Source organism: Callospermophilus lateralis, unplaced genomic scaffold (assembly GCF_048772815.1).
Source record: "Callospermophilus lateralis isolate mCalLat2 unplaced genomic scaffold, mCalLat2.hap1 Scaffold_43, whole genome shotgun sequence".
Lineage (NCBI taxonomy): Eukaryota > Metazoa > Chordata > Mammalia > Rodentia > Sciuridae > Callospermophilus > Callospermophilus lateralis.
In genome coordinates, this window is record NW_027514380.1 from 4,355,899 (window position 1) to 4,378,703 (window position 22,805).

General features: G+C 39.1%; 1 pseudogene; it reads left to right on the forward strand.

Moving 5' to 3' along the window:
* The window catches only part of LOC143389060 (lysine-specific demethylase 5B-like), a 59,034-nt pseudogene extending 36,649 nt beyond the window's left edge, over positions 1-22,385 (forward strand).
* The last annotated feature ends 420 nt before the right edge of the window (positions 22,386-22,805 follow it).

Genomic DNA, 22,805 nt, shown 5'->3' on the forward strand with positions numbered 1-22,805 from the left:
ATCCTGACTTAATGATGAAAGGAGGCTATTGATTAATATTCTGAAACTCTGGTCTGGAACTTTGTCCATACTGGTTTAAATTATTCACAGTATTGCAATTTACTGACACATTTGGTTTCCTTTAGTTATAAAGTTGAATATTTTAAAAAAGTATATTTTAGTTGTTGATGGACCTTTTTTTTAAAAAAAACAATATGTGGTGCTGAGATTCCATTGCCTTCATACATGCTAGTATGATATTTTATAGTGTGATATTTGGTGATATTTTTAATACCACTTTTCAACTAAGGTACCCAATATGCTAGATCTTTGAGATCCAAAGATATATAAGGTCTGGGTCTAGTCTTGGTATCTTAGTCTGGTTTTAGAGTTGATAAATGTTTTAACCCAGAATGCGACATTTGATTAACTGATAGTACAAGTTAGAAGTTTTGGGAAATAGAAGATGAGTGTATCTCCTCCTTTCTTTCAACACAGCTGCCATTAGGCCGACAGTGTGTGGAGCATTACTGCCTGCTTCACCGTTACTGTGTGTTTTCCCATGATGAGATGATATGTAATATGGCATCTAAGGCTGATGTACTAGATGTTGTAGTGGCTTCAACTGTTCAGGAAGACCTGGCCATTATGATTGAAGATGAGAAAGCCTTAAGGGAGACTGTTCGTAAATTGGTAAGGTTTCTCCTCACCTAATTGCATGTCATCCGGGTATAACTTATTAAAGTTCTTACACACTTTAAGAAGTCTTTTTTTAGTGTATTTAATTTCCTTGAAAGCCATTCTAGTAGATGTATAGTAATATATCATTTTTGTTTTTATTTACTGCCTATCTTATTGTGGACTTATTTGCCACCTATTTCTCTATCTTTGTATTCAAATGTTTGTACCCCTCCTTTAAAATATTTTTAATTGTAGATGGACATAATACCTTTTATTTTATTTGTTTTTAAGTGGTGCTGAGGATAAAACCCAGTGCCTCACAGTGAGCCACAACCCCAGCCCATATTAGGCCCTTTTTATTTATTAAATTAGATTATTCTAAGAGTACATTATATATTGTGTATACCAGTCCTTTATCAGATAAGTGTTCTGCTAATATTTTCTCCCAGTCTGATTTATCTTTGGTTCTCCTAGCACTGTGTTTCACAGAATAGAATGTATTCATTTTAATGAAGTCCATTTTATTTCTTCCTTTGTTGTTGCTGTGCTAGGGATTAAATCCGGGGTTTTGTGCATTCGAGGTGTGCACTCAGCTAACTTAGCTATATCCCCAGCCAGATTTCTTCCTTTTGTAGATCATGGGGTGGGGGGGTGGGGGGTATGGGTCCTACTTTCCTATCTTTGCTGCATCCCCAGCACTACCCTCCCCCCCCAGGGTTTTTTTTTTTGTTGAGTTGCTGGGACTGGTCTTGAACTTTAGATTCTCCTGTCAGTCTCCTGAGTGGCTGGATTATAAACGTGTGCCACCACTCCTGGCTAGAATCTTATAGTTTGAAGACGATATTTAGGCCTTTGATCCATTTCAAGTAATTTTTGTTGTGTAATAAGGTATTGGTCAAAGCTATTTTTTTTCATGTGGATGTCTACTTGTTCCAGCATCATATTTTGAAAAAAGTATCTCTGTTCATTGTTACCTTGGCATATTGGTTGAAAATCACTTCATACATATGTACATCTGTCCTATTGCTAATGCCATATGCTCCTCATTATTGTAATTTTCTAAGAAGTTTTAAAATTTTGTATCTTACAAAACCACCCCTGCCTCCCCTACTGGGGGCTGGGGGTTCAACCCAGGGTGAACGCAAACATTTTAACACTGAGCCACATCACCAGCCCCTATGTATTTTGCATTCTGAGCCAAGGTCTCACTTGCAGTCCTCTTTATTCACCCTCCCAAGTTTCTGGGATTACAGGTGTGCACCACTTTGCCTGGTTTACAACTTTGTTCTTTATTTTAAAAATAGTTTTGTCTCTTTTATTTTCTTTGAATTAGCTGATTGATTTCTACCAGAATGACTCATTAGGATTTTGTTTGGAACTTTATTAAACCTATAAATAGTTTGGGGATAATTGATACTTTTAACAATACTGAGTCTTTTAGTTCATGAACATGGTATAGTTATGTTTTTCTCTTTTTTGGCATTATTATAAGTGGCACTTTAAAGTTTTTTATTTTCTAATTGCTAACATGTAAAAATACAACTGATTAATTGTATTCTGCAACCTCACTAAACTCACTTTTAATTTCTAGTAGATTTTTTTTGTGGGGGTGGGGTGGGGTACCAGGATTGAACTCAGGGGCACTCAGCCACTGAGCCCAGTCCTATTTTATATTAGAGACAGGGTCTCAACTGAGTTGCTTAGCACATTGTGTTGCCTAGGCTGGCTTTGAACTCACAATTCTCCTGTGTCAGCCTTCCAAGCCACTAGGATTACAGGCATGCACCACTGCGCCTGGCCATTTCTAGTAGATTTTTTTAGTACCTTTTTTGTTATCTTTTTATGTGGTGCTGAGGATCAAACTCAGTGCCTCACACGTGCGAAGCAAGCATTCTACCACTGAGCCACAACCCCAGCCCTCTAGTAGATTTAAAAACAAAAAACAAAAAACAACTGTACAAGTATAGGCTGTCAACGATTCTTTACATTTTTTTTAAAGAGAGAGAGAGAGAGAGAGAGAGAGAGAGAGAGAGAGAGAGAGAATTTTAATATCTAATTTTTAGTTTTCGGTGGACACAACATCTTTTTTTGTATGTGGTGTTGAGGATCGAACCCGGGCCGCACACATGTCAGGCGAGGGCGCTACCACTTGAGCCACATCCCCAGCCCCTCTAATAGATTTTTAATGGATATCTTTGGGGACAAGTCTTCAAGTAGAATTTAGTTAATTTTTTTAAAAATGTGCCTTCTTTGGGTGTATGCTGAAATGTTGACTCACTGAGGTCCATTATGAATTAGTTGCAGGATATCTACCTTCCCCTGATACTTTATAGTTGGGGAAGCTATGCCCAGAGGATTTAAATGACCTACTAAGCTCATACATTAGTAATTGTAGCTAATCTTATTTTAAACAAAAAATTTCAACTGTCTCCATTCATGACATTCTCAATTATAGATGTAAGACCAAAAAATTACATATTTATAAAAAACATTAATTAGCATTTTCCTTACTCTCCTTGTTTTTGTTGGTCAATATATTTGTTAGAAGTGAAATAGCCAAAAGGTTAAAATAAAACAGAAGGCTCAGGACTGGCATTTTCAAGTTGGATTTGGATCTAGAAGCAGATAATTAGATTAGGTGGTAGAGTTTAGGCTTTGAGTGGCAAAAGATACATCCCACTAGGGCCCTCTAAAAATTGGATGGTGTAGAATACAGGTGAAATTCACTGCTTAAGACTATTTTCCCTTGAGAGTCTTACTTTGAAATTAGTCTCTTCTATTACACACATTTTATAACCTCATGAGATAATGATATCACTGCAGATAACTTTTTCTGTAAAAAATTAAGAGACCACTTAGTAAACAGTTACTGCTTGGGTATCTTTCCCACTTGCTCTTTTATTTTTATTCTTTTTATAGATTATCCAGGAATATCACTATGAAGCTCTATGTAGCATTTTCTCATAAATAGAAATCTTATCTATTTCTTTTATCCCCATCTTTGCTGAAGACGTGAACAAGGCCATTTTGGAGTAGGATAAGCAGCTACGCATTGTTAGTACATTCTGTTTTTATACTTAGATCAGAAAAGCCAAACATAAGACCTTACGTTATTCAAAAAGGTGGAGGTCCTTGTTACTTTGTATTCACACATTTTTGCCCTGCTTCTGTATTTTGGTAAGACTTTTTTTTGTTAGTCTTGGGGGCAAGGAGATTATTGTCCTTTAGAAGTCTCTAAAGTCTACTTCATTTTAAGGAGTAATTGATTTGGAGAGAATGGATTTTGAGTTGTTGCCAGATGATGAGCGAAAGTGTATAAAATGCAAAACAACATGCTTCATGTCTGCCATCTCCTGCTCTTGTAAACCTGGCCTGCTTGTTTGCTTGCATCATGTAAAGGAATTGTGTTCCTGTCCTCCTTATAAATATAAACTGCGGTAAGTAAGAGGAATGATTTCCCCCCTTTATGAACAGCATGGAATCTTTATTAAAAGCTCAGTGATCTTCTTGTTCTCGGGCTAAAATGGTAAGTATAAAACATTAAGTTTTCTCCAGAGCCATGTGTCTCAAAGCTGTCTGGTATTCTCTTTCCAGTTTTCGATACACTCTGGATGATCTCTACCCTATGATGAATGCATTGAAGCTTCGAGCAGAATCTTACAATGAATGGGCCTTGAATGTGAACGAAGCTTTGGAGGCAAAAATCAATAAGAAGAAAAGTATGTGGCACAGAAAGTGGGGCTGGCTGAATAGCAAATTGGGGCTGATTGTGATGCAGACAACTTAAAGTTATCAACAAAACAGATTATTAGAAAGAGCTGAAGTCATCCTTGGTTACCACCTCTGTGCAGCCAGGTTTCTAGAGCATTGGCAACACATTTAAAACCCAAGAGTGAATAAAGCAGATGCCCTTACATCAAAGTGATGACTTAGTATATGAATTGTGCTTGATAGTTTATTTAACAATATTGTTAGGAAACACAATAACCTTTTACACCTCTTTGTTTCAGAGATGAAAGCATTTTACATTTCACATAGAATCTTGGGAAAGCTTTTATTTATTATTTTGTGGTATTGAAGCTAGAGGCACTTTAGCACTGAGCTATATCCCTATCTTTTTATTTTCTTCCTTTGAGATAGGGTCTTGCTAAGTAGTCCACATTGATCTTGAACTTAGAGTCCTCCTGCCTCAGCCTCATATACATACAGGTGTGTACCATCTTGAGTAGATCTTAATATTTTCATATTGAAGACCACATCTAAACAGTTGTTTAAAATCTTTTTCTCCAGCCAGGCGTGGTGGTGCATGCCTGTAATTTCAGTGACTCGGGTGTCTGAGACAGGAGTATCACAAGTTTGAGGCCAGCCTAAGTGAGACTGTGTCTCAAAATCAAAAGGGCTACAGGGCTGGGATTGTAACTTATTGGTAGAACCCTTGTCTCACATGTGTGAGGAACTGGGTTCAATCCTCAGTACCTCCTGCACTGCACCCCTGGCAGTCAGTTTCTTGCCCAGCTGCCACCCCCACCCCCCACTCAAATGAATAAGTTTATTTAAGTAATCAATTTCTTTTTACGTTTTGGTATTGGGGATTGATACCAATGGCATCGAAACACTGACCCACATCTTCAACCCCCTTTTTTATGTTTTATTTTCAGATAGTCTCACTAAGTTGCTTAGGGCCTCGCTAAATTGCTGAGGCTGGTCTTGAACTTGCAGCCCTCCTGCCTCAGCTTTTCTCAAGTTGCTGGGATTGCAGGCTTATGCCACTATGCCCACTTCAAATGAACAAATTTATTAATGACCATTGCAATAGTGTTCAAGTTATGTTTATAGATAAGAGTAGATAAAAGCAATCTCTCCCTCTCAGTTCTATGACAGTACTAATAAATATAATAATTATAAAAAGGTGACTTTTTTCTTTATTCCTAGGTCTTGTCAGCTTTAAGTCTTTAATTGAAGAATCGGAAATGAAGAAATTCCCAGATAATGATCTTTTGCGTCACCTTCACTTAGTCACACAAGATGCAGAAAAGTGTGCCTCTGTTGCCCAGCAGTTGCTTAATGGCAAAAGGCAAACTACGTATGTACTTCTGATCATTTTTGTCACCTAAACTTGGAAACCTGTTTTAACTGATTTTTCCTTCTGTCCCAGATTTCTTTGACATTGGAACCTGTGAGTGATGAATAAGGTTCTCATACAGCTTCCTTGGACCTTTTTTTTTTTTTTTTTTGCAGATATCGATCTGGTGGAGGAAAATCCCAAAATCAGTTGACAGTGAATGAACTCCGACAATTTGTGACACAGTTGTATGCTCTTCCGTGTGTCCTCAGTCAAACACCACTGCTAACGGTAATTATAGAGGATGTGTGGGAATACATTATTAATTCTGTGTTCTGTAAATAAACTTTAATCATTAAATTATCTTTCCTAATTACTTTGTTCATTTATTTCAAATACATTTTAATATACATTAAAATTGGGTGCGCATAAAGAAATTATAATATGTCTGTAGAAGAGAGAGAAAATTCAAAATTTTTATTTTGAAAGTGACCACCAGCTAGTTCTTACAGTTGGTGTAAGGTTTTTTTTTTTTTTTTTAAACATAGTCTCTTGTTTTAGCAAGAAACTTGCTACAGTTGGCTTATGTTAGTTGCCTCTTTTACTTATATTATTAGTAAAATCAAGGAGGGATGATGTCAGAGGATCACATTGAATGTGAATTAAAGATTTTAAGTCTGAAAGGAGCCAATTTCTGAAATTACTTGTTTATTTATTAGCAATTAAACTCAAGGGTGTTTAACCACCAAATCATATCCTAAGCCCTTATTTTATTTTATCTTTTTCCAGATAGGGTCTTGCTTAGTTGTTTAGGACCTTGTTGAGTTGCTCAAGCTGGCCTTGAACTTGGGATCCTCCTGTCTCAGCCTCCCAATTTGCTGGGTTACAGGTGTACACCACCACGTCTGGCTTTGAAATTACTACTTTGGTGGGACAGCTTGTAATTTGTTGCATTTGCACCAAATGCAATTTGTTTTTGTTTGCTTTTTTCCTTTTAGGATCTCTTGAACCGTGTAGAAGACTTCCAACAACACAGCCAGAAACTACTCTCTGAGGAAATGCCTAGTGCTGCTGAGCTACAGGACTTGCTAGATGTTAGCTTTGAATTTGATGTTGAACTTCCACAGCTTGCTGAGATGCGGATACGCCTGGAGCAGGCCCATTGGCTAGAAGAAGTTCAGCAAGCTTATCTAGATCCCAGCTCCCTTACTTTAGATGATATGAGACGTCTCATAGACCTGGGAGTGGGGCTGGCCCCATATTCGGGAGTGGAGGAAGCTATGGCCCGGCTGCAAGAACTGCTTACAGTGTCAGAGCACTGGGATGACAAAGCCAAGAGTCTTCTCAAGGCCAGGTAAAAATAGTAAACCCATATCCCTATCTTGGGGAAGGTTAGATGATAGTTACATTTTAAAGCACAGGGAGCATATTTGTTGGCATTTTGCAAGTGTTCAGTTGCTAAAATGCATATAGAATACATGTGGAAATAGCTTAGATATTTTGGCCTACTTTGCAACTTAGGTGAAGAATATTATTATTATTATTATTATTATTATTATTATTATTATTATTTTATTTTACTCATGATGAAATTAATGATTTAAATGAACTACCTCTTCTAGGGATAAGACTTAATGAAATTTTTCTGGATCCCAAGGAGACTGTCTTCAAGAGAAGAAAACATTTACAAATAGGTGGAAATGTTTAAACCAATAAGTGGGGTGTCAGGAAGTCTTAAGAGAAATAGCTGAGAGATAACATGTAGATAATGCAACTTTTCTATAGAAACAGGACTGTACATTTGTGCTGTTGATTTAGTAATTCCGGATACTTTTATCTGTTTTTGAGGTTTAGATTTAGATTATACACAGGCTAACCATCTGAGGGAGAAGAGAGAATGAAGCTTCTTCCTACTCTTGCTTTTTCTGATAGATTTTTGTTGGTCCTCTTGACAACATAAAGCATTGAAATTATCTAGGTTATAGACATTCTTTTGTAATCCTAAAATAGAGGTCTTTGAACAGAGCAATTTTTGGTACTCTGCTTTGAATGTATTAATATCCTGTAGAATTTCACTTTGTCCTTAGTGAAACTCTCAATTCTGACAGTTTATCAAGTTTAACGTAGAAGAGATGTCTGTCAGTAAGTTGTTTACCTTGTGCAGATGGAAGTTTGAGTTTATACCATCATAAGATCAGGTCCAAGTAGAGCTTAAATGCTTTACTGAATCATTTGCTTTTTAATCCTATTTGTGATTATAGAGCAATTAAAGTTTAATTTTATATCTAATAACCAGTGCCATTTGCATTTGCAGATTTATTTGCCATACTTAATTTCTTATTTTTTAAAATGAGGGTTTGTTTTAGCTTTAAGAAAAATGAACCTTCATAGAAAATGCTGAGAAGTCTTTTTGTTTAATTTATGTAGACCACGGCATTCGTTGAAAAGCCTTGCTACAGCTGTAAAGGAGATCCAGGAGATCCCCGCATATCTGCCCAATGGTGCAGCCCTGAAAGATTCAGTGCAAAAAGACAGAGACTGGCTTCAGGATGTCGAGGCTCTGCAGGTTGGTTTAAAAACAAAAGAAAATGTCCCAGATTTGTAAGTGCATCTATGAAGAGCAATAATTGACAAGCAGGTTTTTTGGGGGGAGAGGGTGTGTGTGTGTGTGTGTGTGTGTGTGTGTGTGTGTGTGCGCGCGCGCACGCGCACACACATGTTGGTTTTTGGATTTTGTTTTTTGGTACTAGAAATAAATGGAATCGAATCTTCAGTTAGTGGTAGGCAGTCCTGTTTGGGAGTAATAAAATTACAGTAGGATATATATTTTTTTGGTATTAGGGATTGAACCCAAGGGTCTTAGTCACTGAGCCACATTCCCCAGCCCTTTTTATGTTTTATTTTGAAACAGGGTTTTGCTAATTTGTTTAGGCCCTCGCTAAGTTGCTGAGGCTGGCTTTGAACTTGGGATCCTCCCACATCAGCCTCCTGAGTCACTGAGATTACAGGTGTGTGCCATGGCTCCCAGCTAATAATTGACATGTTATTAAGGATGGTGTGTGGAATCTTATTTCACTGCACAGATTGTTTTTTTTTTAAGAGTTGAGACCCAAATACTGATTCTTTTCAGCCTTTTGGGATATACTTACCTGTTATTATCCTGACCAATTGGATCAAATATTTAAAGCATAGACAATTCAACCCACTTTTTGGAGTCTTTCTTGAGTACTTGGTTGCAGATCAAGGGAAAAAAAAGAAAAGAAAAAGTTGTTGAGAGAAAAAGGTTATCCTCTCATCCCCCCCACCAAAAGAAAATGGGTTTCAAAGTTATATCCAAAGTAATTATCACCAATTAAGTAATTATGTGGCCTTTTGCTAGATGTTATTGACTTGGATATAAAGTTTTAAAAAGAGAGTTATATTTGGGCTAGGGATGTAGCTAAGTGATAGAGGCCTTGCCTAAAATACATGAGCTCTTGTGTTCAATCCTCAGTACTATCTGCTGTGTTTCCTTCCACCCCCAACTCCAGTTCACTTGAAACATTAGTAAGGTTCAGAAAAAATGCCTTCTATGATTTACCCAATTTTTAGCTGGATAACAATTTGAAAAGCAGTTGGTGGGGGAAATGGGTGTCTTCTTTTATCTTTGTAATTATTGTAGGTTTGATGGACCTTTTGAGGGAGGAAAAAGAGCCTCAAGCTTTCTTTTCAGATTCTAGTAATAAGACACTCTTGTTTTCTAAATATTTGTGTAATTTTAATTGATGCTTATTGACCACTTGTTAATAAGAAATACCAAATGGGACATTTGTAGATAAATGTTTGCAACAAAATATCTGGGCCTCTGTTCTGGTTAACAGGGCTTAAAAGAAGATACATTGTTTGAGGGATATTATGTAATTAAAATGTAATCCTAGCAAGACAAAAGTATTTTACATGCATGTAAACGCCCAAGGAGTTGTAGTTGCAGGCTCTTCTCAATAGTTGTTGATGTTATAGTAATTAGTTGTAGTCATGGCCCTCTTTTCACTCAGTGATTGGTAGCAACCAGAAGGTGAAGTTATGCAAATGGAGAGGCTAGCTTATTTAAATCAGAAAGCAAGGAAATGCTTCTGGATAGGTATATTGCATTCATTTCTTTGCAATAGTGTCCTTAAGACCAAAAAGCAAGTTTTGCTTCTTACTTTAAAAAAAATAGCCTTGCCTTTTCTTACATAGATTTGATTAACAACAGGAAACCAATCCACTTGATAGTTAGATTATTTATTTTAGAAGGTTATGGAGTATTCTTTTTCCTGCCTCAGCCTCTGGAGCCACTGGAATTATAAGCATGCACAGCTGTGCCCAGCTGTGGGAGGCTGTCATATCATGTGACCAGCGTTTTTCCCTCCTGATTGGTTGAGGCACTATCAGTCATCCCTGTTGATCTGGCTACTTTTAAGTGGCTGAAGATGGTAGCCCCAATCTTGAGGGTAGTAAAAATGCAGCCAAATGTGTCTCCATGCATGGGCGTGCCTTCCTCTTTCCCCAGGAATTGAGTTACCTTACCTGTCCTTGTAACCCTGCCCTTCTTGACCTTCATTGGATGGAAATTTCTAAAGAATCTAGAGTCCCCCCAATAAAAGTCCACTCCGAAACATGCTCACTCTCTCTCGCCAGGCTCGTATGATATTCCTCGCTTCCCCGTTTAGGGAGCTTGAGGCTGAGGGAAGAGGAGCCGAATTTAAAGGTAAATGTGCATTTGTGTTTTATTTGATATCTTAGGAAATTTGCTTGAGAGATCTCTAGTTTAGCTGCCTCCGCTGGCCGTGGCCAGTACCCAGCCACTCCATTTTCTTCTGAATAACAATGATAGGAATGGCATGTGACTCATGAGTCAATGCTTTTATTTTAAATGTCCATCAGAAATTTATGCCCTAACAGATTCATTTCTTTAAGAATAAATATAAAATAGCATAAATATTCAACTGCCCAGTTTACCCTGTTGCCCTAGAAATGTCGTTTAGGGTTGTCTAATCCATTGCACCTATAGCTCTTTTTATTTTTTTTCTTAAAGTCATGGAGTTCTCCCCATCCCATCTCCCCCCCCTCCCCGGTTTCACTGTCCAGTCTAATTTTCCTGAGGTATGCTCCACCTTCTGGATTTGTCTGGTTAAGAGATTCTTTGTGGTGTGTTCTGTCTTCTATAGTTTCAAAGTTAGTTTCAAAGCCTTGCTGGATTTGAGTTAAATATGTTTAACTCGAATAAATACATCCATATGTGAGGTGGTGATGTATCTGGAAGATTGACCATTAGCCATGTTAAGTTTTACCATTGTATTAGAGCAACACTGGTGCAGTTCATCCCCCATAACCTGATGCTTTTATTCTTCTTCCAGTTTGGCATTATCATTCTCAAATTGTGGTTCCTGGACCAGCAACATTAACATCACCAGCAGCAGCAGCATCACCTGGGAACTTGTTAGAAATGCAAATTCATGGACCCTTCCCTCACCTACTGAATCAGAATGTCTGGGGATGGGACCCAGGAAACTGTGTTTAAACAAGCTTTCCAGATGATTCTTATGCATGCTAAAGTTTAAGAACCACTGGGCTTTCTCAACTCAGATTTTAGTTTCCTGAATAATTTATTCTGGGTTACTTTAATTCATCATTGGTGAGTGGATTGGAGAAAAATACTTTTTTGTTGCTTTTTAAAATATAAGTCAGCATATGAAAGGCTTGGGTCACTGTAAGCTTTTACTTCTGTTGAGTTTTTTCAGACAGTCCATAGGGACCAATGTAACAAGTCAATGTAGAATGACATAAATAGAACAAAGAGATACCACAGTGTTTGTCATGTTGACATTCCATTGGAACATCTGGGAATTAAACATGTTGAAGTCACAGAGTAATTTGAATTGGTCCATTGATCATGGACCATCTGAATTATTCTTTCCTTGTTTTACATGGAATATTTTTTTTTCTTCCCTAAATTTCTGTAATTTTTCTTAATTTATTAGGCTGGAGGACGTGTGCCAGTGTTAGACATGCTCATAGAACTTGTTACAAGAGGTCAATCTATCCCAGTTCATCTAAATTCTTTGCCAAGACTGGAATCACTAGTAGCTGAAGTTCAGGCTTGGAAAGAATGTGCTGCTAATACATTCTTGACTGAAAATTCTCCATATTCTCTCTTAGAGGTAAGTTTACAGCGGGCTCACTTGGAAGCACTAAAATCTCCTAGCTTAGTAAAATATGTGGTCTATCATATACAAAAATCACATCATTACATATGAATCTGTGTTCTGAATTGTTTTTAGCAATCTTAAATTATTTTTGGATACCTGTTGGCATTCAGTGTCTAAAGACCATGTTCTCATTTAAGTTCCTCTATCTTTGTTGAAATTGTACTTTTAAACTTAGTTTTACATCACTACCAGATTAGAAAGCACCTATTTCATAAAGTGCTTTATTTGTACTTTTTTATTATATTTTTTTCTAAGCTGATGCTCATGCACCATCACTAGAGTCTGTGATATATTGCATATTTTTTTAAAGAGAGAGTGAGAGAGGAGAGAGAGAGAGAGAGAGAGAGAGAGAGAGAGAGAGAGAGAGAGAGAGAATCTTTTGATATTTATTTTTTGTTATCGGCGGACACAACATTCTTGTTTGTACGTGGTGCTGAGAATCGAACCCGGGCCGCACACATGCCAGGCGAGCGCGCTACCACTTGAGCCACATCCCCAGCCCTATATTGCATATTTTTACCTATTTAATTGAATCTGGAATCAAAGTAAATATTTTGTAAGCAATCCTGTCTTCCTTTCCTTTCCCCATTCTTCCTTCTTTCCTTTTTTTAATAGACTAGTCTTTTATTTAGCTTTATCTGAAACCCATTTTGCTGATGTTTGTGCTTTGTCCCACATTAGGTGCTGTGTCCTCGATGTGATATTGGCCTTTTGGGATTGAAAAGGAAGCAGAGAAAGTTAAAGGAGCCCTTGCCAAGTGGGAAGAAGAAAAGCGCCAAATTGGAGAGTTTGAGTGCCCTGGAGAGGGCTTTAAGTGAAAGCAAAGAGACTGCTTCAGCTGTGCGTAGTAGGGTTTTTTCTTCTCCTTTATTATTGGAATATTATTGATATACATATATATACACACACACACACATAGTAGTTGTAGATGGACAGAATGCCTTTATTTTATTTGTTTATTTTTAATGTGGTGCTAAGGATAGAATCCAGTGCCTCACACATGCTAGGTGAGAGCTGTGCTGCTGAGCTACAGCCCCAGCCTTGGGAAGGATAATTTTTAACCCTTTCAGATATACAGGTATACTGGGAAGGCAAGTAGAATAAAGTGCTCAGTTTTATTAGAAATTGTCAAGTATAAAAGATTTATACTTCCCAGGATACCTGGCATGGTAGCACATGCCTATAATCTCAACTACTTAGGAGGCTGAGGCAAGAGTGTCACAAGACCAGATTTGGCAACATAGACTATCTCACAAAACAAAAACAACATCATCATAAACAAAACCAAAAAACCTGACCAACACAGAAAGATGTCAGGGATGGGGGGAATTAGCTTAGTGGTAAAGTGCTTGTCTGGCATTCACAAGGCTCTGGGTTTGATGCCCAGCACTGCTTATCTGAGTCTGACCTGCATTTAGTAAAACTGTTGATTCAAGATATCATCTTCAAGTTAATGAGTCAAGTCAAGCTCATGTTCAATGAACAGTATTAGGTAAAAGAAGATAGCTGCATGATTTGGAAGCTGTTTTTGTGTGGCTCTGGGAATTGAACCCAGAGCTTTCCACATGCTAAGCAAGCACTCTACTATAAAACTATACTCCCAGCCTGATTTGGATGCTTTTATTGGCACAAAGTATGGCCCATTACAGAGCAGGAATACATCACCTGTTGCTAAAGGATGGGATAAGTTCTGGGAAGGGTGAACATCATAGAGGTGTACCCTTACTACTAATAGGGCTACAGTGTCAGTAGGCAGTATAATCTTACAGGAACACTGTCATATATACAGTCTATTGTTGACCATAACATTATGTAGCAAGCAACCTGATGTTGGAACGTGACTGGATGGGTTCATCTTTGCGCCAGGGCACCTTTTCTCCTGTTTGCTTTTTTGTAGCTCACTGACCTCTTATGATCGATGTGGGATTGCATTGGTTTATTTATATATTTTACACATTGTTTCTTTGGGGTATATGTATATATTTCTGCAACCCAAGCACTATTTTGGTGTAGTTACTGTAGTTCTCAGATATAATAGTGAACTACACTATTATATCTGTGCTTCATTTTTGTAAAGACTGACTCATTGTCCCTTTTCCCTGAAATGCATATATGTCTGTCTGAAACTTTGTGTGTAGTCAGTCTCTGCCCATCTAGTCCATGGACTCTGGTTTAAGAGCTCCTCCTATGCACGCATGGCAGAACCCTGAAAGGTCAGTCACTTGATTTCCATTTTTTGGTTATAAGAGGACACCTTGTTATTAGATAACATATATATTGCTGAACATCATGTTCATTTTCAATAAGATTTTTTAAAGAAATATATCACAGGTTTGTTACTTAGTATACTTTTGGAACTATTTTTTCTTGCCCCCCCCCATAGATTTTTCTTCCTCAATCTCAAAAAGAGACAATAATTCATTCTGGTCTTATAATTCATGGTGTGACTGAAGGAGGATGGATGGATATGATCACTAGGAATGGTTTCACCTTTGACAAATTAACATTTTAAAGACTTGAGAAAATAGAATAGGTCCTGCATCTGATAGCTTTTTAAAAAAATCTTTTCCCTTCATGTATCTGTTTTCTTTTAGTAATGTGCTAGAGGAGGGCTTTAATGGTCCAGCTTTTGATTGAGGTTATGGCCAACTCTGACATGGTACAAATTTGAATTTGCCACCTTTATACTCTACTTTTACTTGATGATGGATAGTGAATAAATCTGTAATGCTTGGGCTTGCTTATTTACTGGAGGCCTTATAGATAGAAAGTGCTTTATTCTCTGCATATAAAAAGTTTCACTTGTGGACATCTTTAAATGGTCATTTCAGCTTAATGACTATGAAGTTGATTGTGTTTGTTTTCAAGACAAGGTGACTGAACTCTGCTGGGTGCTGGCTTTCTTTAATAAAGAAGAAAGGCTTTATGAATACATTCAACTTGCTGCAGAACAGCAGCTTTGCAGTTTACTTGTTGTTGTGTTTGCATTAAATGATCTTAGTTTAGTATGCATGTGTACATGTAATAAAATCTGAGCTGGACGTGGTGGTAAACACCTGTATGAGCAACTCTGGAAGCTGAGGCAGAAGGATTAAAAATTCAAAGCCAGCCTCAGCAATTTAGCAAGGCTCTGAGAAATTTAGTGAGACCCTGCCTCAAAAAAAAGGCTGGGGACATGGTTCAGTGGTTAAGCACCCCTGAGTTCAATCCCTGGTACGGAAAAGAAAGAAAGAAGGAGGAGAGAGAGGGAGGGAGGGAGGAAAAAAATAAATCTGGTTAAAAGGTTTCTTTTTTTTCTTTTTTAATGAGGACTCTAGTTTCATTGCCTGTAATTGCTGTACTCAGCACACATGGAAGACCTCAGCATTGAAGAGCAGTTAGACATACACTAGTACTATGTAATGGCTGGCCTAAGAGACCTCTATCTCACGTACCTTTCTAGAAGAATGCAAAAGCTAATGGGACTGAAAGCAAGTGGAGAGCCTCAGAAATGAGCTCACATGGAGTATAAAAAAAGTCTCTATTTACAGAGAAGTAAATTTTCTAGGAGATAAATGTACATAGATGTTGGATTTTTAAGAAGTGATGTATGTTAAGTAATTGCTCATACTGTGCTTCCTATGCCCCAGGCAGAGTGATCTATCTCACGTATCACAGCTAATCATCATTGCGGTCCTGTGAGGTGCACACTATTTTCATCTCTATTTTATAGAGAGTGGAATATGTTCCCCACAGTTCCTTGCACTACAATGTGAGGCTGAGCCAGGCTTTGAATGCAGATAAATTACTGTGGGGCCCTTTCTGTTAACTACTAGGACCTTGAGTTCTGGGGAAGTCAATTTCTTTATGATACCATCCTCTCTTTTCAGATGGCAACACTTGGGGAAGCTCGCCTAAGGGAAATGGAAGCTTTGCAGTCTCTTAGACTTGCCAATGAAGGGAAGTTGCTGTCACCTGCCCAAGATGTGGAGATGAAAGTCTGCCTATGTCAGAAGGCCCCAGCTACCCCTATGATCCAGTGTGAACTCTGCAGGGATGCTTTCCACACTAGCTGTGTGGCGGTACCCAGTATTTCTCAAAGCCTCCGAATCTGGCTTTGTCCCCATTGTCGGAGGTCAGAGAAACCTCCATTAGAGAAAATTCTTCCCTTGCTGGCCTCCCTGCAGCGAATCCGAGTTCGCCTTCCTGAGGGAGATGCACTTCGATACATGATCGAAAGAACCGTGAACTGGCAACACAGAGCCCAGCAACTGCTCTCGTCAGGGAATCTAAAATTTGTGCAAGACCGTGTGGGCTCAGGACTGTTATATAGCAGATGGCAAGCCTCAGCAGGACAGGTGTCAGAGACCAACAAGGTTAGTCTGGACTCCTCAGGTTTTGGGAATCTCTGTACCTTTCTCCTGATCCTGGTGTCACTAGCTATGGTGTCACTGTTTGTTCCCTTGGTAATCACCTTGTGTTACCAGCACTCGTGGCACCTACAGCTTCCTACTTGAAGGATGTGCTCATCTGCCATATCCTTTTAGTTTCCTCTGCTCCTAATAGTTGTTGCCTAGGCATTCCATTTCCACAGAACAAATGTTCACCTTTTCATATATACAAGTATTTTTTCCATTTATATGTCTGTTAACCCAAATGTGTATTTCATGTGTGTATCTATCTTTTTAAAAAAATTTTTAGTTGTTAATGGACCTTTATTTCATTAATTTGTATGTGGTACTGAGAATCGATCCCAATGCCTGGCATATGCTAAGCAAATGCTTTGCCACTGAGCTGCAACCCCAGCCCATATGTGTGTATTTTAAATTATTGTTTGACTACAAATTTGGCACCTGCCCCCGTTTTCCCTCATGGGATTTGCTGAGAGTGGAAGAGCTTTTGTCTTCTGTGTATTCAGCCTTTGAGAAAGAATAATTTTTGGAAGTATTGGAGTCCTTTATTTCTTCAGTAGAAAGGCTGTGGGTTTCAATACCTTGTGCATTCTTTCTGCCAAAGCCAGATTCCCTGACCATCACTGGAAGGGGTAGGCCGTTTTCTGTCTTTTCCTCCATTGAAGCTGCAGGAGAAGAATGTGAAGATACCAGGAAAGCACAGTCAGAATGACAATAGTCATTCTTTTTATAATTTGACTTTTAAATCTAGTACGTATTTCTCTATCTGAGATAATTATAGTGCTCTTGTGCCATTAAGAACAGACATGAACTAAATGAATTAAATCTTCAGCAACTTAAGGGTTAAGGAACCAAAAATGCCCTTGTCATATTTGTTTCCTTGGTTTCTGTGTTTTTGTTTCTTTCCAGGCCTTAAAAATACAGTGCCTGGCATATACCAGATGATCAATTCAATACTCACTGCATAGATAAATTGGAGCTATCTATTTCGTGGAATTGCTTGTGTTTTTTTTACACAGGGTTTGCTAGGATTATATCAGTAAAGGCAAAGGACACAACTGTTATTTATTAAATCATGGTCGAAGAAATGTTTCCCTATTTCCTTTAAATACAGGAGAAGATAGGGAGATGAATGTGAATGATTCTGACAAATTCTCCTTTGATCTGTTCAGAGCGGTACTTGACTACGTTTATTGTATTGTAATCTTCAATAAGGATAATTACATAAGGTTATATGATTGTTCTCAGAGAAAGTGGCTTATTTCCCAGTGGTCTTCTTTACCTTTCTGAATTCAGTCCAAGTAAAACTGGGAAGATGAAAGGCTTGGTCTTCCTGACAAAGAATTGTTGAGTTAGTCAGTTTAGAAACACCAGGAGACTCTTCAGTTTGGGAGAATTAGTCTTTCTTTTTCCCAGTTACCTTCCTGATAACCCAAGTTACTTTCCTTTGGTTGGTGCCAGTATTTTTAATCCTGAAAAGGCCTTGTTGTAAGATGTTTTTCTTCCATTAGGTATCTCAGCCTCCTGGTACAACCTCTTTTTCCTTGCCTGATGACTGGGAAAATAGGACCTCATATTTACACTCTCCCTTCTCTACTGGACGGAGTTGTGTCCCTCTCCATGGTTTGTGTATCATTATTATCATTACTACTACTACTACTACTACTACTACTACTACTACTACTCTTTTGAGGGCTGGAGAGTAACAGGTCATCTAGATATAACCAAGTCTTTTGTTGTAGAGGATCAGGTACAATAAAAAACTTTATCCTTCCATTAGGGAGGTTGAGGCAAGAAGACCGTAAGTTCAAGGCTAGCCTGGGAAACTTATTGAGACCCTGTCTCAAATAAAAAATAAAAAGGGCTAGAGATGTAGCTCAGTGGTAGGGAAAAAATAAAATGAAAATCAGCTTTGAGCCCCCTTTCTTTCTCTTCCTTTTGGTACAAGCTAGCAGCTTGTTTCTGAGTTTTCTAGTAGAAGCTGTCAGGGTGGAGGTACTGTCTTTTAGGGATGGAACCCAGGATGCTCTACCACTGAGCTACATCCCAACCCCTTTTATTTTTTTGCTACCCGGGATTGAACCCAGGGGCACTTAACCATTAACCACATCCCCAGCCCTTTTTAAAAATAGTTTTTTAGTTGTATATGGACACAGTATCTTTATTTTTAGTGCTGAGGATTGAACCCAGGGCCTCACACATGCCAGGCAAGTGCTCTACTACTGAATTACAATTCCAGCCCCACGCCAGTCCTTTAGAGACAGGGTCTCAACGAGTTGCTTAGGGCCTCACTGAGTTGCTGAGGCTGGCTTTAAAATTTTCCTCTGTCTCAGCCTCTCTAACTGCTGGGATTACAGGCTTGCACCCCATGCCCAGCCCTTTTATTTTTTTACTTGGAGACTGGGTTTCAAGTTCCCATGGGTCTTGATGAATTGCTGAGGCTGACCTCAAACTTGGCAATCCTTCTGTCTCTGCCTTCCAAAATACTGGGATTACAGGCATGTACCACTGCACCCAGCAGAACTTCATTGTTAAATGTAGGATATAGGTTAATGTGCATTCACTAGGTAGGGAAGAGGGATAATGTTTAAGTTTTATAAGTGCGAAAGAAACAGAGAGAAAGGCCTTGTCTATTGCTTCCAGGGACAGAAGGGTCAGTCCTGTAGAACTAATAATTAAGCAGCAAGTATTTAAGTCAGGTGCTAAGTCATGGACTGTCTTATTAAATTACCTAAGAGATTTGTGGAGGATCTCAGAGATAATACACATTTAAAACCTACACCATCCCAATTTATTTGGAATCAAATTCAGGGCCTCATGCATGCTAGCAGATGCTGCACCACTGATTTACACCCAGCCCTTTAAAAAAATTTTCTTTTGAGACAGAGTCTTGCTAAGTTACCCAGGCTGCTTTTGAACTTATGATCCTTCTGCCTCAGCCTGCTGAGTAGCTAGAGTTACAGGTGTGCCCCACTATGCCTGGCCTACCTTCTTTTTCTTACTTATAAATGACTACCCCATGATTTCTGCCAAAAGCTGCAGTTGGAATCCTGAGCCTTCATCACTCCTTCTCAGTGTGCATCTAGTCTTGTGGTCAGAGCCCCTTGATCCACTCAGATTATTCATGCCCTGAGCTAGCAGCTTGTTTCTGAGTTTTCTAGTAGAGCTGTCAGGGTAGAGGTACTGTCTTTTCTGTATTAGCAATTATCAAAGGGATGAAGTTAATACTTCTCTAGTAATAAGGAGTCTTAGGAAATCTGGTTTGGGGCTTTGGGCACATTAAGTGAACTTAGCTTGAACTGAATGCCATTTAAGGAGGATAGAGGGTGGAAGTGTTATGAAAGGCAGTCCTTCTGTAAATTTCATAGGCCTGAATGCACATGTGTGAACACTCTTTGTTGTCATCCTTTTGATTGGGTCTGGTCTTAAACAGGCATCAGTCCAGAAGTGAATGAGCTATGGATGGAAGCCCAGTTGCTCCAGGTATCCCTTCCTGAAATTCAGGAACTTTACCAGACTCTACTTGCAAAGCCAAGCCCTGCTCAGCAAACTGACCGAAACTCACCAGTTAGACCCAGCAGTGAGAAGGTGAGTGTCTGAGGCTGCTGGAGGCAGCAGAAGCACAAAGGCTTTGAGATGATATTTTTAATCCACAAAAGGGTGCCTGGTGTCTGCCTTATAGCTTGCTCTTAAGGGTGTCCGTGAGAAGGTAGGCACCAGCCACCATTTGCTACAGTTTAAGCTTATGGCCTGTGTTTGGGTTTTGTTTGAGGTGACTGTGTGAATTTCTTCTTTTTTTATTTCTTTTTAGTAAGGTGTATGTTTCATCATTACCATGTGATAATAGTGAGAGTTATTGTTTTTTTTTTGTCTTATCACAGAAATACTAAGAGGTGAAAATATAATTATAGCTGAGAGGGCTTTTAATTATAACAATTTCAAAAATCAAAGATAATTCCAGAGTCAACATTGAACAAATGCTTTTGTTACTCCCTGAACAAGGCAGCTGGTGTGAAGATTGAGGATGCTCATCTTGAATGCTGGCTGACTTGAAGGGTTCTCTACACTGTCCTATTTCTTAGCCTAGTTAAGGGTACTATTTCTGCTTCCTTCTAGTGAACTAACTGACCTGGCACTTCAGGCCCCTGAAAATAGTCAGGATAGAAACTTACCAGGAAGACTGAAGCCATATTAGGGAAGAATCTCAAGAAAGATAATACAAGGGCTAATACCAGCATTTAGGATTTATTTTTCATTATGATAGCAAATAATATAGCACCATTATTATTATTTAATACTTTTATTAGTTGTTGGCAGACCTTTATTTTATTTATTTATATGTGGTGCTGAGAATCAAACCCAGTGCCTCACAGATGCTAGGCAAGTGCTCTACCACTGAGCCACAATCCCAGCCCCTAGCACCATTATTGTGTTCAGATAATGTTTCTATGAGGGGTAGGGGTGTATGGTTTTAAAGAAGGAACTAATAGCCTGGTTCCTTAGGAGCCAGCAGATCAAAGGGTAGACATAAACACCCAGATAGAAACTATGTAAGTGGCCAGTCACTCCCTGATTTGATGAAAAGAATCTTTGGAAGGATCTTGCATCTCCTAGTGCTGGTTGAGTAATTTAAGGCAAATCATTATTTTTTTCTAGTCTTCTTTGTAGCACTAACAAAGAGGAAGGAAGGAAGTTAAAGTCAAATGGTTGTCCATAGAATTGGAGGGGGAAGGTGGTGGTGATGTTTAGGATGCAGGATATTCACCAGGGGAATAATTTGGTTTTTTATTCACCTATTTTCCCGTTCTGTGGTCCTGGGGATTGAATCTGGGGCCTTGCACATTTCAGGCAGGTGCTCAACTGCAGAGCTACATCCTCACCCCTTTTTATTTTGAGACAAAGACTTACCAAGTTGTCCAGACTGGTATTGAACTTGTGTTCCTTCTGCCTCAGCCTCCTAAGTAGCTGGGATTACAGGTGTGTGCCACCATGCCAGGCTCATTCGCCCATTTCCTTTAGCTTCACTAATTTTAGTAGTAGGGAAACTGTAGGCTAAAATTGAATTTGCTCATCTTCCACCCAGAATGATTGCTGTCGAGGAAAGAGAGATGGAATCAACAATCTTGAGAGGAAACTGAAGAGACGCCTGGAGAGAGAAGGCCTTAGGGTGGGATCGAGTTAAAAAAATGAGGACGCCCAAAAAGAAGAAAATCAAACTGAGCCACCCTAAGGACATGAACAATTTCAAGTTAGAGAGAGAGAGTGTAGCTATGAGTTAGTTCGTTCTGCTGAAACTCATTCCCTGCACTCAGACATGTCCTATTCGGAACAGGAAGACTCTGAGGATGAAGATGCCATCTGTCCAGCTGCGAGGTGCCTGCAGCCAGAAGGAGATGAGGTCAGTGAGGTTTGGGCCGTAGAGGACGTGCTTTCCCTTAACTCAGAAACCCTGTAAGCTAGACCTCATCTTGCTGGGGCTTTCTCTTCTGCTTATCTGCTTTGAGCTGATCTGAATGGATTGCTCAGTCCTCCCCCCACTGATATTTCTGCTCTTACCATCGTTCCTGGTTCTCCTCCCTTCTCTTGAAGAAACTCTCTTTCTTCCCTTTTTCCTTTTCTTGCTCCTCCAGCTTTCACCGTCCCGGCGCTAAGAAGGTGGGAGGGATGCTGACGTAATGCCCTTTTGCTTACTGTCACAGGGCAGCACTGTCTTAACCCCAAAGCAGTCACGACTTGAAGATGACTTTGACTCGGTTGCTTTGGCTGGTGGGCCAGCTACACTCGTTTGGTCCCAGTGGTGGGATGGTGGCTGTTAATGGCAAACGGCCTGAATATCTTGAGGCTGGCCTGCCCAATTTTGAATGGCATTCTTTCCTCTGAACACCCCATCTTCCTGCTCTTTGTAACCAGGTGGACTGGGTCCAGTGTGATGGCAGCTGCAATCAGTGGTTTCATCAGGTCTGTGTTGGTGTTTCTCCAGAGATGGCAGAGAAAGAAGACTACATCTGTGTGCGCTGTACTGGGAAGGACGCACCAAGCTGAAAGTAAAAACAAAACAAACACCCCCACTTAATGTAATTCAGGACTCCAACCAAGAAGATTTCCTCAAATCTCAGCAAAGCTACAGGACTGGTGTTCAAGCCAGTCTGTACATGGTGCTATTTCTATTCCTCATGGGATCATTTTTCCAGAACTCTTTGAAAAAAAGAAAAAACAACTAAAAATTTTTCACACTTTTTGTATTTTTTTCCTTAAGAGCTGTTTGTGGTTGTTGAGGTTTGAAACGCTGACTGTTTTTTGCAGGGGTTTCCACCAATTTGGAAGGCACTGAAGCTTGCACCTTTTCATGTACAGCATTGAAATTGTACCTCTGTCTGGGATTTACCGGATTAAGACCCAACTCAGTTTCAGTGCCCAGAGGGGCACCAGAAATTCCAGTAAATCCTCATTTGAGGAATCCTT